At 38.5% G+C, this 12,083-nt stretch overlaps 1 protein-coding gene across 2 annotated transcripts in view; it reads left to right on the top strand.

The window, feature by feature from the left end:
- The first annotated feature begins 227 nt into the window (after positions 1–227).
- Positions 228–12,083, top strand: part of pja2 (praja ring finger ubiquitin ligase 2) — an 89,377-nt gene continuing 77,521 nt past the window's right edge. For both annotated transcript variants that reach the window (XM_028804822.2, XM_028804823.2), the window contains exon 1: positions 228–332. The gene's annotated coding sequence lies outside the window, so the exon portion shown is untranslated. The remainder of the gene's footprint in view (positions 333–12,083) is intronic.

A 12,083-nucleotide genomic window follows, 5' to 3' on the forward strand; every position in this document is an offset into this window, starting at 1 on the left:
TGGGTATGCAAGTGATCCATCGTTTTTACATAATCATTGTAACAACAAGAAAATATAGCAGCCGTGTACACTCCCTGGAACTTTGCCCGGCCCTACACCACACATTCAAGTCTCAGCAACAGCGAAGGCACAGAAGCGCATGCTCGCTACTGACTACTAACGGGCCGGCTGCAGACGCCTCTAACAGGAATTCGGCAGCTGATTGGTTGAAGTTCCACGAGCGCCTGCACGTACGGCGCTAATAGGACTCCGGAGTACGACAGATTACAAGCATGGATCGTGACGTCAGTATACAGTAGTGGTGGGTTGGTTTGTTTTAGAGCTGGATTCCGGTAAGGATTATGTTTTAAAATAAATACAGAGCAACTTTAGATAAAAAAAAAATAACAGAAAAGAACTGGGATGTTTACATATTGTTATAATTTTTTGACATTATAGGTATAATGTTTGCAGTCATTGTTAGCCCAGGCGAGGCCTAATGTTTATTCATCTCTAGGTAGAAGGGAGTCGAGAAGGACGCGGGGCTCGGTTGCAGTTCTTTCGAATTCGGCCTGCAGGTGCTTTTTTAACAGATGGAATGAAAGCAAACGCCCATAAAGAGCTCATGGCCTTTTGAGGCGTTATTGGTTAAATGTAAATGATTCAGCGAAAGGGTACGTTGAGCAGATCAATTGACTCTTATTCATTTTTAATTGCATACAACTTTCAGGATTCACTTTCGTTTATTTTTTAAAAACGTATTAATAGGGGGATTTTAGCAAACTATAAACACTGCTGCAGTAGTCAAATACATTTCCGAGTCTTGTGGTAGCAGGTCGATGTTTACTGGATGCAAATTCTGTGGTTTAACGTTGAAAGACGCATGCGCCGAGGTAGACTGTGAGGTAATCGGGGACCTGTAATCAATGATGAAAACAAGTTTTTTTTTTTGTTTTTTTTTTCTCCTTCAGACAATTCATCGAATATTAGATTTTAGGATGTTTACATTCATGTTATTTTAAAGTCAACAGCATGGTAAAGGTTTCTCTAACACGCTAGATATCGGTGTTGGACTGGAACTCTAGTTAAAAAAAAAAAAAAAAACTCCTTGCCATGTGTGAAGTCCTAGTGAGCAGTTTCATTCAGTTTGGGATGTTAGTTGAACAGGCTTAAAGTCAATCAACAGCGTTTCTTCGACTTGAATTTCAATATGTTTTCCAGTTTTTAACTGCAGATTTACACCTTTTGTATCCTTTTCGGTATGATTTCCCTCGAGGTTAGTTGTCATGTCCGACAGAACACATTGTGTCCGCTTTACTGTTTAGCAGTGATTAACATTATCAGGAGATTTTTCTTCGAGCCTGGCGGCGTCATCATTACTACACCACATGACTGATTACAGTATCTTAAAACCTTTAGTACTGAATTTATGACACTGAGCTTTATTTGAATACAGTTTAATCATTTTGGTCTTTGCAAGGGTTATACCAGAGATATACGTTCTTCCATTCTCTTCATGTATTTTGTGTAAACATTACTGAATGTGCTTGGCAACAGTTTCTGTATTGAGTGCACAGTCATGAATTAAATAAAAGCATGCAATGAAAAAAATTAAATGAGCAGTATTTTTACTTTCTCTGTAATTTTAGCTTCATAATCATAGTGACAAAGTACTTTTCAGGTGTATTTGTATTAACCTGCAAATGTGGCAGTGCAGCTCATTTATCGCAACATAGATTGCACAAATTGCTCTCATTGTGTATCTTTAGCATATTCATATCAAACATTTTAAATTAAGGTAATGATTTTTTTTAAGAAGTTGTAGGTTTTTGGTTGTCTTTGGCTATCCTTTGTCATTAATATTGTGTGACCTCTTTTGAATAAAAGCATCTGGTAGATGTAAAATATTCAGCTGCAATAGTAAGCCCTATCAGTTAAGCAGATTTCAGCAAGCAAATTAATCTTTCACTTTGCATGGAGGGAAACAAAACTGTTACAAAAATGCATTGAAAGCAGAAAATTGGAGATGTCAAAAACTTTAAAAGTATTTCCCATATATAAATGTTTTTTTTTATTTTTATTTATATATATATAATATATATAAAACTTAGTGGCCACATTATACAGCATTGTATATAACAGTAGCCGCATTATACAGTCATGCCTATCAAGAACAGGGTATAATCCTCCTTTGCCAGTTGAAAAACTGTCTGTCTTCAAGACACACATTCAATAAGGTGCTTGGGGATTTTGGTCCATGCTGACTTGGTTACACCTTGTAATTCCTGCACATGTTTCAGCCCTATGTTCTTGCAGTAAACTTAACTTTTCATTTCACATCAAAGGTGCAAAGTTGGGTGAAGATCTGGGGCCTCATGTATAAACGGTGCGTACACACAGAAATGTTGCGTAAGAACGTTTCCACGTTCAAATCGTGATGTATAAAACCTACACTTGGTGTAAAGCCACGCACTTTTCCACGGTAGCTCATACCCTGGCGTACACGAGTTCTGCGCTCCGTTTTGCAGACTGGTGGCACCCAGCGTCAAAGCAGTGCTGTTACTGTGTGGATACCCTTTCTTTTTTAGATCCACATCCCTGACACGGCTTTATAAATACACTGAAATTAACCGCATATTGTTTATTAGTTTAATGCATCTGATTGTAATTAACCTGTAACAATATAATGGTCCACAGAATGGTCAAACTATTCTAAATACCATGACTGCTTTAGCATTGTCACTCTCACTGCAGCTTTCTTCTTTCTGTTAGGGGTTGCCATAGCGGATCATCTTTTTCCATATTACTCGCACTGCACCACTCGGAGTATTTATTTCACTGTATCAGCAATTGGAAAGAGAATTATCGGTATACAGCATCAAGCATTCGCTGCCTCAGCCATTCGCTATTTGAACTGCTCTCATCTGACCAACGCTTCACAGCCTTTCCTGTTTGGACCTCGCGGTTCACAAACAGTTTCATTACAGAGCTGATTGTGTGGCGATTGGGTATTTGGCGAAAGTAGTAAGGACAGGAATTGGGGGTTAGTACGTTTGAAAAAGACAGTACTTCTGTAATAAAGCATTTCATTGAAGGTTGCGCATGGTGCAGTAGGCATCTTGTTGCTGTAAGACATGAACAATCACTGCGCCACCGTGTTCCCATGTTTAATAACATGCTTTAACGCATATCATCATGAAAATGATATCACGTATACTTCTCAGTATTTTAATTACTCAAGAGAGCTGTAATATTACAAACGTAATGGATTCTGTGTCCTGTCGGAGGAAGAGCACGTAGTGATTCACACACATAGAGCACATATAAGATCAAATACACAACAAAGCATTTAACATGCTACTTTAATTTACTAGTTTCTCAAATCCTATCGTAACTAAATGATTTTAAGATGAAGTTTCTGATGTTCTACTTTAATGACAAAATAAACTACGTGATTAAAGTGGAAATTTCGAGATTACAGTTGACATTTTGTGCTTTTTTCACAGTGTGCCTTTTTTTTTTCCCCCTCACTGTACCCTAATAAGCTTTCATATGACACTCAGACGGTGGGCTACGAGTCTCCTTTTCATGCCGACTTTGATATGTGACAACTTCTTTTTTTATTTTTGGCACTGTGCAACTTTGTGAACTTAAGCTTTCGAGTTTCTCCGACACACTATGTCACTCGATCAGCTTCCTTTTGTTGCTTATATAACTGTTTAAACCAACAAATAGTAAATTTTTCTTTGCCTCCATTTGGTATTCGCTGAAATTCTTCTATTTTTCCTCGTACTTTTCCCATTGCCTTTTCATAGAACACTGAGCTTAAGGGCTATTTATATTGCTTTGCATATTCAAAGAGGCATAATTCTGGGAGGAGTTGGGGGCGGGACAGCAGGCGCGTGCACAAGCGTTACTTTTCACGCCGATCGAGATTTATGTAGCGGAAGAACGTGGAAGTTTGCGTACGCACAGATTCCTGCATCTGGATTTTTCTGTGCATAAGCACATTTCGGCTTTTGTGCTTAAGTCATGTTATAGTGCTTAGATATATTGTGACATTCAAAGGAGGTACACATTTGATATTAAAAGATATAATGTGCCAAGAAAACATTCCTCGCCCAGCTCCAGTATTATGACCAGGCTGAGATAGGCCAGGATAAATCCATTCTGATTATGCCCAATTCTGACTCTACCATCGCCATGTTGCAGTTGAAGCTGAGGTCAAAACCAGGAGCCTCATGTATAATGCCACGTGTAGAATTCACACTAAAACATAGCGTATGGACAGAAGTGGAAATGTGCATATACACAAATTAATTCAGATGCACAAAACTGTGTGTAAGCTAACTTCCACGCACTTCAGGTCCTTAAATCCCAGTCAGTGTGAAAAGTAATGCAGATTCGCGTGCCTGCAGCCCCACCCTGACTCCTCTCAGAATTACTTCCCATTTGAATATGCAAATCAATATAAATAGCCTGTTAAATTCAGCGTTTTGTGTAAAGACAATGGCAAAAGCATGGGGGGGGGGGGGGGGGGAGTGAATGCAAATTGGAGGCAAGGAAAAACATACTATGTGTTGGCTCAAGCAGTGTTCTAAGCAACAAAAGTAAAGTGATGGAGTGGCAGAGACACTAGAAAGTTCATGTTCAGAAAGTTGCACAGTGCCCAAAATAAAAAAAAAAGTAGTCAGATGTCAAAGTTGAGGTGAAAAAATCGAGTTGTAGCCTACCGTCAGAAGTGTATTTGGGCATAGTGAAAAGGAAAAAAAAAATGGGGACACAGTGAAAGAAAATAACAGTTGAAATGTAGATTTTAATCTCGTAGTTTATTTTGTCATTAAAGTAGAATGTCGTCCCATCGTAACTAAAGTAGCATATGTTCCCCAACCCAGTTGTTAATCACTATGTGCTTCTTAAATGGGCCTTCTCTTTCATAGACAGAAGCACACAGGCACTGATATCCACACAGAATGTATTACATTCATGCTATTACAGCTCTCTGAACATTTTAGAATAGTAAGATGTATACTTGATATCATTTTCATGATGAAGGGTATTAAACATGGTGGCATGGTGGCACAGCAGTACCGATGAGCTGGCACCCCATCCAGTGATTGTTGTTGCCTCCTGAAAGATGGGACACACGTGACTCTGAATGGAATAATTTAATGCAACAGTACTGTTTCTGTCAAACGTACCAACCCCCAATTCCTGTCCTTCCATTTTCTTTCTCCACATAAGCAATCATCACCCAATGAGCTCTGTAATAAATGTAAAGCCTAGAACACAGATTCATCAAAACTTTTATGGAAAATTAAAAGAAAAAATCTTCGTTGTACATGTTTAATTATTCCATCTATCTAGGGTTGTGCCAGTTCCAGCAAGTATCAAGCGAGTGGCAGGAACAAGTTCAAATAGGCTGTGGCATGGCTGAGTGGTATCCACGCAGATGCTGGTGGCTTTCTTTAGGCAGTGTGTGCTATAAATTTCCTCCTGGGTTGGAAGCTATATCCCGATAATCCTCTGCGCTCTCGACACAACCTGCTGTAGAGCTTTCTGATCAGCTGCTGTGCAGCTATGATACCACGATACCACACACACTTACAGTGGGTTGAAATGCTCTGAGTGGTGTGCTGAGAGTGACCGCTTAAGCAGCTGTGGTATTTGGAATAGTTTGTTGTTTCCATGCACTGTTATATTGTTACATAATGATTACAATCAAGTGAATTAAATTTGTGAACAATATGCAGTTAATTTCGATATATTTGATAAATCCTATGTCACTGATGCAAATCCGAAGAAAGGAAAGACCACACAGAAACAGTAGCACTGCTTTGACGCTGGGTGCTGCCAGTTTGCAAAACTGAGTAGAAACGTGCATACGCAATTGGGGACCCTGCTATGAAAATGTTCATGGTTTTATGCTGTTCAGTTTTTATACATTGCAATGTGAGTGTGGAAACAGGCGTACACATCATTTTTGTGCGTACCCACTGTTTATACATGGGGCCCCAGGTGACATCTTTCAGATTTCTAGTTTTTGTGATCACATACCCACCCTAGTCTGATTGGAATAGAACTTGAGCCACCAATCTTTTTTTTTTTTTTTTTTTTTTTTTTTTTTTTTAAATCACCTTTCAAGAAAACATTAAAGATAAACTTAAATACTAATAATAAAGTAAAACACAAGTTACTAAGCAATGTCACAAATCTGTTCATAATTAAAGAAAACATTTAAATAAACAAGTAACCATGCTGCTCAATTAACTTAATTTAGAGAGAGTTCCATGCTTTTTGTTTTAATTTACAGAAAAATAGTGAATTGGAAATTCCAAAATATATGAATTGTATCCAAAGATAGTCAGTCTTGAGCAAGAAGGAGGACACTCGTATGACCAAGCAGTGCCTCTGGGAGTGCAGACTTTTTGAGCCAGTGAAGAAACCAACCACAAAGAAAAAACCTACACAATTCAGGACTGACAGTACCTTCTTCAGGGCCAAGTAATGTGCTTCTACATATCAACGAAAACCATAAATTAACCGGAAAAAATTGTGGGGAGGGGGGGGGGGGGAGTAAAATTCATAAAATAAATAATAGTGAAGTATACACCATTGAATAATAACAACAAAATTCTTTCACAATTATTATCCATTATTCATAACCTTTTTTGTAGAAAATTAAAAAAAAAAAAAAATCTGTAACACTGAAAATGGAATCCCAGTGTACTGTATAAACCACTATAAATAGTTAGGACAGTTCAGGGCCAATAATACATAAGTGCCAGGGGAAAAAAAAGCAAAGCAACAAAAAGGATTTACCTCAAGTAATATACCAAAATAGCCAAGGGACGGACCGGATGAGCAATGGCCTACAGCATCGGATTATGCTTACCTTCAAGGTGTTTTTTTTTTTTTGGCTCTTCATAGGTAGCAGGCTAATTCATTGGTCACATTAAGACCTAGGGGTGATAAAGTATTTTACTTTAAAAAGCCATGTTGCTTCAATCTGTAATATCTGAATATCAAAGTTTCCACCACGAAAGAAGGGTTTAACTGTTTGCATCATTTAATATTTAAGTTGAGATACAGAATACTGCTTTTCTACAAAATGTCTAGAGATAGGATGTTGAACAGATCCCATGCAAATATTACTTCTATGTTCCATAATTCTGTGTTTAACTTCAACAGCTGCATTGTAAACACAGAGAATTAGCCAATTTGTAAAATGTTAAGGGGGTAACAGGAGCAGAGCAGTAGATGTAGGGAACACAGCCTCATTCTGTATTAGCTATTAACTCTTTAATGTTTTGATTATGGGTAAAAGTGGAAAGTCATGGAAAACCGGATTAAGTTGTTTTTTATGGATCTTGCAAAACTGATTAGCAAGAAACTGAAAATGTAAAACTGCACACCAGTTACTTGGGCACAGGTTTGTTTTTATTTATTTATTTATTTATTTATTTATTTATTTATTTAACTAGAATCAAGTAGGCAATCATAATATATGTGTATAGGCATTCTTTACAATACCTTTGTTATAACCCTGTGTAATGAATCTACTTGTCAAAGAGTTGGCTTGTTTGGAACATCTAGGTTCATTGTTGAAACTCTTGATTCACTTGTGTATTTAGATCCATACACAATCAAAATGTATGTTGCAAGTCTGTAGTAATTAGCACACTGCTCTGTGGACTGTGTCTAAAATGTGCACAGCTCCTCCATATTGAATTTGGCTTTGACCTAGTTGTTACTTTGTAACTGAATCTTTAAAATTTTCTATGAGTTTGCTCATAAGCAGTGTCTCCATCTTAGAAAGTGCAGTGGAAGTCGCAGTTCTTGTGACAAGGCACAGTGGGAAAATGCAACATTTTCCATTCATATCATTTAGAAATAAGTCCGGGGTTGTATGAGATGTTGTTACTTTTTCAAACAGCTCCCCAATGTTTGCCCCATGTCCTTGCAGTTGAACATTGAGTTTGTTTAAAGGGGTAGTTGTATCACACAGAATTGCAATGTAAACCATGAGCTCTGTGTCATCCATGAATGAAGAAATCTTTTCTGCTCTGGCAGATTTCAGATTTAAGAGAAATTCCATTACTTTGTTTCTCAGCAAGAAGAAATGTTCAGCCGTCATATTTCATTATGCTGAAGGAGGTCCACGTACACCTCTCTGCTTTATTTCAACAACATTTTAAAATGTCAATGCTGCAAGCTTGAAGAAGAGTGAATGTGGTTAATAGCTTTGGTGACTGTGTTCATTTTTTCTTTCATCTTGCCAGACAACTTTGCACACAAAATGGTTTAATGAATTATGCAGTGCAGCAGATGAACAGCATGATGCTCTGCTTCTAAATGCAAGGCAAAGCCTTACCAACCATTGACATATCAGTAACTAGGAGGTTTATTTTACTGTGTTCCAAATATTTCTCTTCAAAAAACTTTTCACTGCAGCAAAAATAGCATCACCCTTTGCATGATCTTTCAAGGGCATAGGATAGGGGTACTCAAACGGCGGACCGCGGTCCACAATCCGGACCGCCAAGACGTTTTTGGCGGACCGCGACTGTCTTCTGCGTAAGTCAAAAGTCCGAATATAAAAGCACCAAAATTATTGTTGTTTTATTATTTACTCTGTAGCAGGGTTGCCAACTGGCATTTTTTATGCCAAATAACTGAAATCTGGCATTTTTGAAAACTGTTTGGCATATAAAATTTGCGTTTGGTCTACTGGCATTTTTTGGTCTTTTTTACAATGCGAATTATCCACCAAAGTCAGCTCCGTTCGCATAAGATCGACGCCCTTAAGTCGTCGTTGGTAGCGAGTTCATCGCTGATGACGAAAGCGACCACCACACAATCAAATGTTACAGAAGCTTCGCTACGCATTGTTTGGGTTCTTGGCAGACATAAGAAAGCATTTACTGATGCAGAGGTTGTTAAAGAATGCATGATGTCTGCTTCTTCGGTTCTGTTTAGCGACAAAAAGTGTGTTGAACTGATTCAGCAGATACCATTATCAGACAGTACTGATAGTCGTCGTGCAGATGACCTTTCTGACAATAGATAGATAGATAGATAGATACTTTATTAATCCCAATGGGAAATTCACATGTGGTCGGTGGTCAGTTAATATCAGATCTTGGCAATCCTCCGAATACCGGTCCCAAAAGATCTTAAACAGGCTGAATTGTTTGCTCTCGCGTGCGATGAATCCACTGATAAAACTGACATGTCTCAACTCTGTATGTTCACAAGATTTTTTGATGGCCATAATTTTGTTGAAGAGTTTCTGACATTACTACCGCTAGCAAAACAGACCCGCGGTGAGGACGTGTTTTCAGCATTATCGCAGTTTATGCACGCAGCTGGATTGGATGTAACAAAAATGGTTTCCCTTACAACAGACGGGGCATCAGCAATGACTGGTAAAGATAGAGGACTTGTCACTCGTATGAAGGCACTTCAGCCCAACCTTGCTGCTTATCACTGCATCATTCATCAGTCTGCCCTCTGCTCAAAACTTTGTGACGAACTGGCGGAAGTGACGTCTGCTCTTGTGAAATTAGTGAATTTTTTACGATGTAATTCGTCTCTGCAGCATCGTCTGTTTCGTTCTTTTCTTGAAGAGATGTTTGCAGAATTTGGAGACTTGCTGCTTCACAATGACGTCAGATGGTTAAGCAAGGGCTGTGTGTTGGAAAGGTTCTGGAATCTCCGTGAAGATGTAGCTGACTTCCTGCAGTCCTTGAATACAAAGAAGCTGCAGAATTTTTAACATTTATTCAAGAAAGTGACAAGGTCGCACTGCTGGCATTTCTTGTTGATATTGTGGGACATATAAATACACTGAATTTGTCACTTCAGGGTGCAGACAAAACCTTTGTCGAATTGCAAGAAAAATGTTGTGCCTTTGAAACAAAACTGAGCATTTTCATCAATGATTTGGAAGGTGGCAAGATGCTGCATTTCCCAAACCTGAAGAGATGCATGACAGCTGATCAACAGGCATGGTTTCAGTTGATTTCCACATTTCTATATCATTTGAAGGTCGAGTTTGATGAACGTTTTAAGGATTTCAGAAAACTGAAGCCTGTGTTTTTGTTTGTTGCTGATCCTTTCATTGTCCAGCCTGACGGTGAATGGACTCAAACCCGTCACTGTTGCAAATGGAAGCAGCTGATTTGCAAGCTTCTCACGTTTTGAAAGCAAAATTGAACGAAGTCGGCATAACAATTTTTTTTCCAGATTCTCAGTATCCTGCTGCAAAGAAACTGGCGATTTCCGTGCTCACTATGTTTGGTTCAACATATTCTTGTGAGTGTGCGTTCTCCACTATGAACACTATCAAGACGAAACATCGAAGTGCATTTACCGACCAGAACCTCAGGAATGCAATAAGAATTGCACTGACTGGTTACTCACCGAACTATGCTGCCATTATGAAATCGAAACAACAGTTTCACACTGTGTGACAATCACTTACGTACTAACTGTTGTAATTGGTGTGTTAATTGCAACTAGTCATGTGACTATTTTGAATTGTTTTCCAGGTTTTGTGCATGTCTTGGTCTTATGTAAAAATTTTATCATTTGCGTTGAATCTATTACTAGCCTCCTACAGACCTACACCGACAGACCTACACGGTAAACCTGGCTATAGCGGACCCCGATGGTTGGTTGCGAACTGAATGTGGACCGGCATTCAAAAACTTTGAGTACCCCTAACAACTCTTACTTGAAAACCTTACCATTGCAGTATCTTACAAACACAGACAGTTGGGCTGTATCTGTATTATCTGTTAATTCATCAACAGTGATGGATATGTGATCCACTGACTTTGGTTCTGATAAAAGAGCTGAAAAATGGTCCTCGTATATTGTCCTGAGTCAGACGTGTACCTGTTTCACTCTGTTAATAATTGTGTGTTTATTTATATCCCCAGCAAAGAGTTCCTCCTGCTGGCCCAAAGTGCAATGTTTTACCAGTTCAACTTTAGAAAATGGCTTGTCCTTTTTAGCTAATTTCCAAGTAACACGAAATGAAGCTGCTGTTGCCTTCTCTTGTGTACTTGTAGCTGCTGACAGAATTGTTGCAGAGCTTTCACAGGAACATTCCTGGAAAGCAACTCTGTTTCATCTGGCAGTGCTGCTAGGCAGTACAGCACTGTGGAAGCTGGCACTCTTAGTTTTGTAGTATACCCTCTCACGTTAGAAACCTTGTTAACTGAAATTGTGGTTTGGCAAATTAAATGGCATGGACTTGCATTGGCATGGAATGGTAAAATAAAGGCAAAATCATCTGTCTGTTGAAGGCTGAAATGTCTGTTTTTGCTGTCTACCTTTCTGTACTTGCTTCCACTCACCATTGCACTTGATGTCTTCCAATTATAAATACATAGTAGCAGTAGATTATTGGTTGATTTCCTAAACACCCTCCAAAACCCCCGATTAGACATTGTGGGACAATTGAAATCATTTGGATGGACAGACTTTGAGTCACATTGCTAGTGAAAGATTACTGTTTTTATGGTCGCTAGTACCTAACCTCCTATTTCCTATAGTTTCATTGTTGTTACCACCACCAGATTTGAGGAGTGTGAGTGTGTGTATGTAAATGAGAGAGAGATATATGTACATGCGCATATATACTGTATGTAATAGTATCACAACACAATAGTATCTCAACTTTATTCAGACCAGTTGTGCAACATAAAAAAGAAGGAAAGGGATTGAAAAATAAAATTTTGCATGATAGTGAATGTATCCTGTTTTTATATAAACCTTATCTGGTGCAAGGTGTGCTTCTTGTACTCCTGCGCTAGCAGCAGCACGCTGTGGTACAAGACATTCTACCTCCTGTATTGTGACTGCATATGGTGTTCTAAGAAGAGAGAAGATGCATGTGTAGATTACATATGGGGAAAAAATGTTTTTTGTGAAACTGCTCATTTTTAACTCTTTGACTTCAACTTAACTTTTTAAACTTTTATTTAAATTAACTTGTGTAAGGTGCTGTGTTTCTGTTATTGTCTTGCTCATGGAACCTGAGTTGCCTGTAAAATAACATCACTGTATAAGAGTTCATTGTATTTAAAGCTATT

This window comes from Erpetoichthys calabaricus, chromosome 7, assembly GCF_900747795.2.
Source record: "Erpetoichthys calabaricus chromosome 7, fErpCal1.3, whole genome shotgun sequence".
Taxonomy (NCBI): Eukaryota; Metazoa; Chordata; class Cladistia; order Polypteriformes; family Polypteridae; genus Erpetoichthys; species Erpetoichthys calabaricus.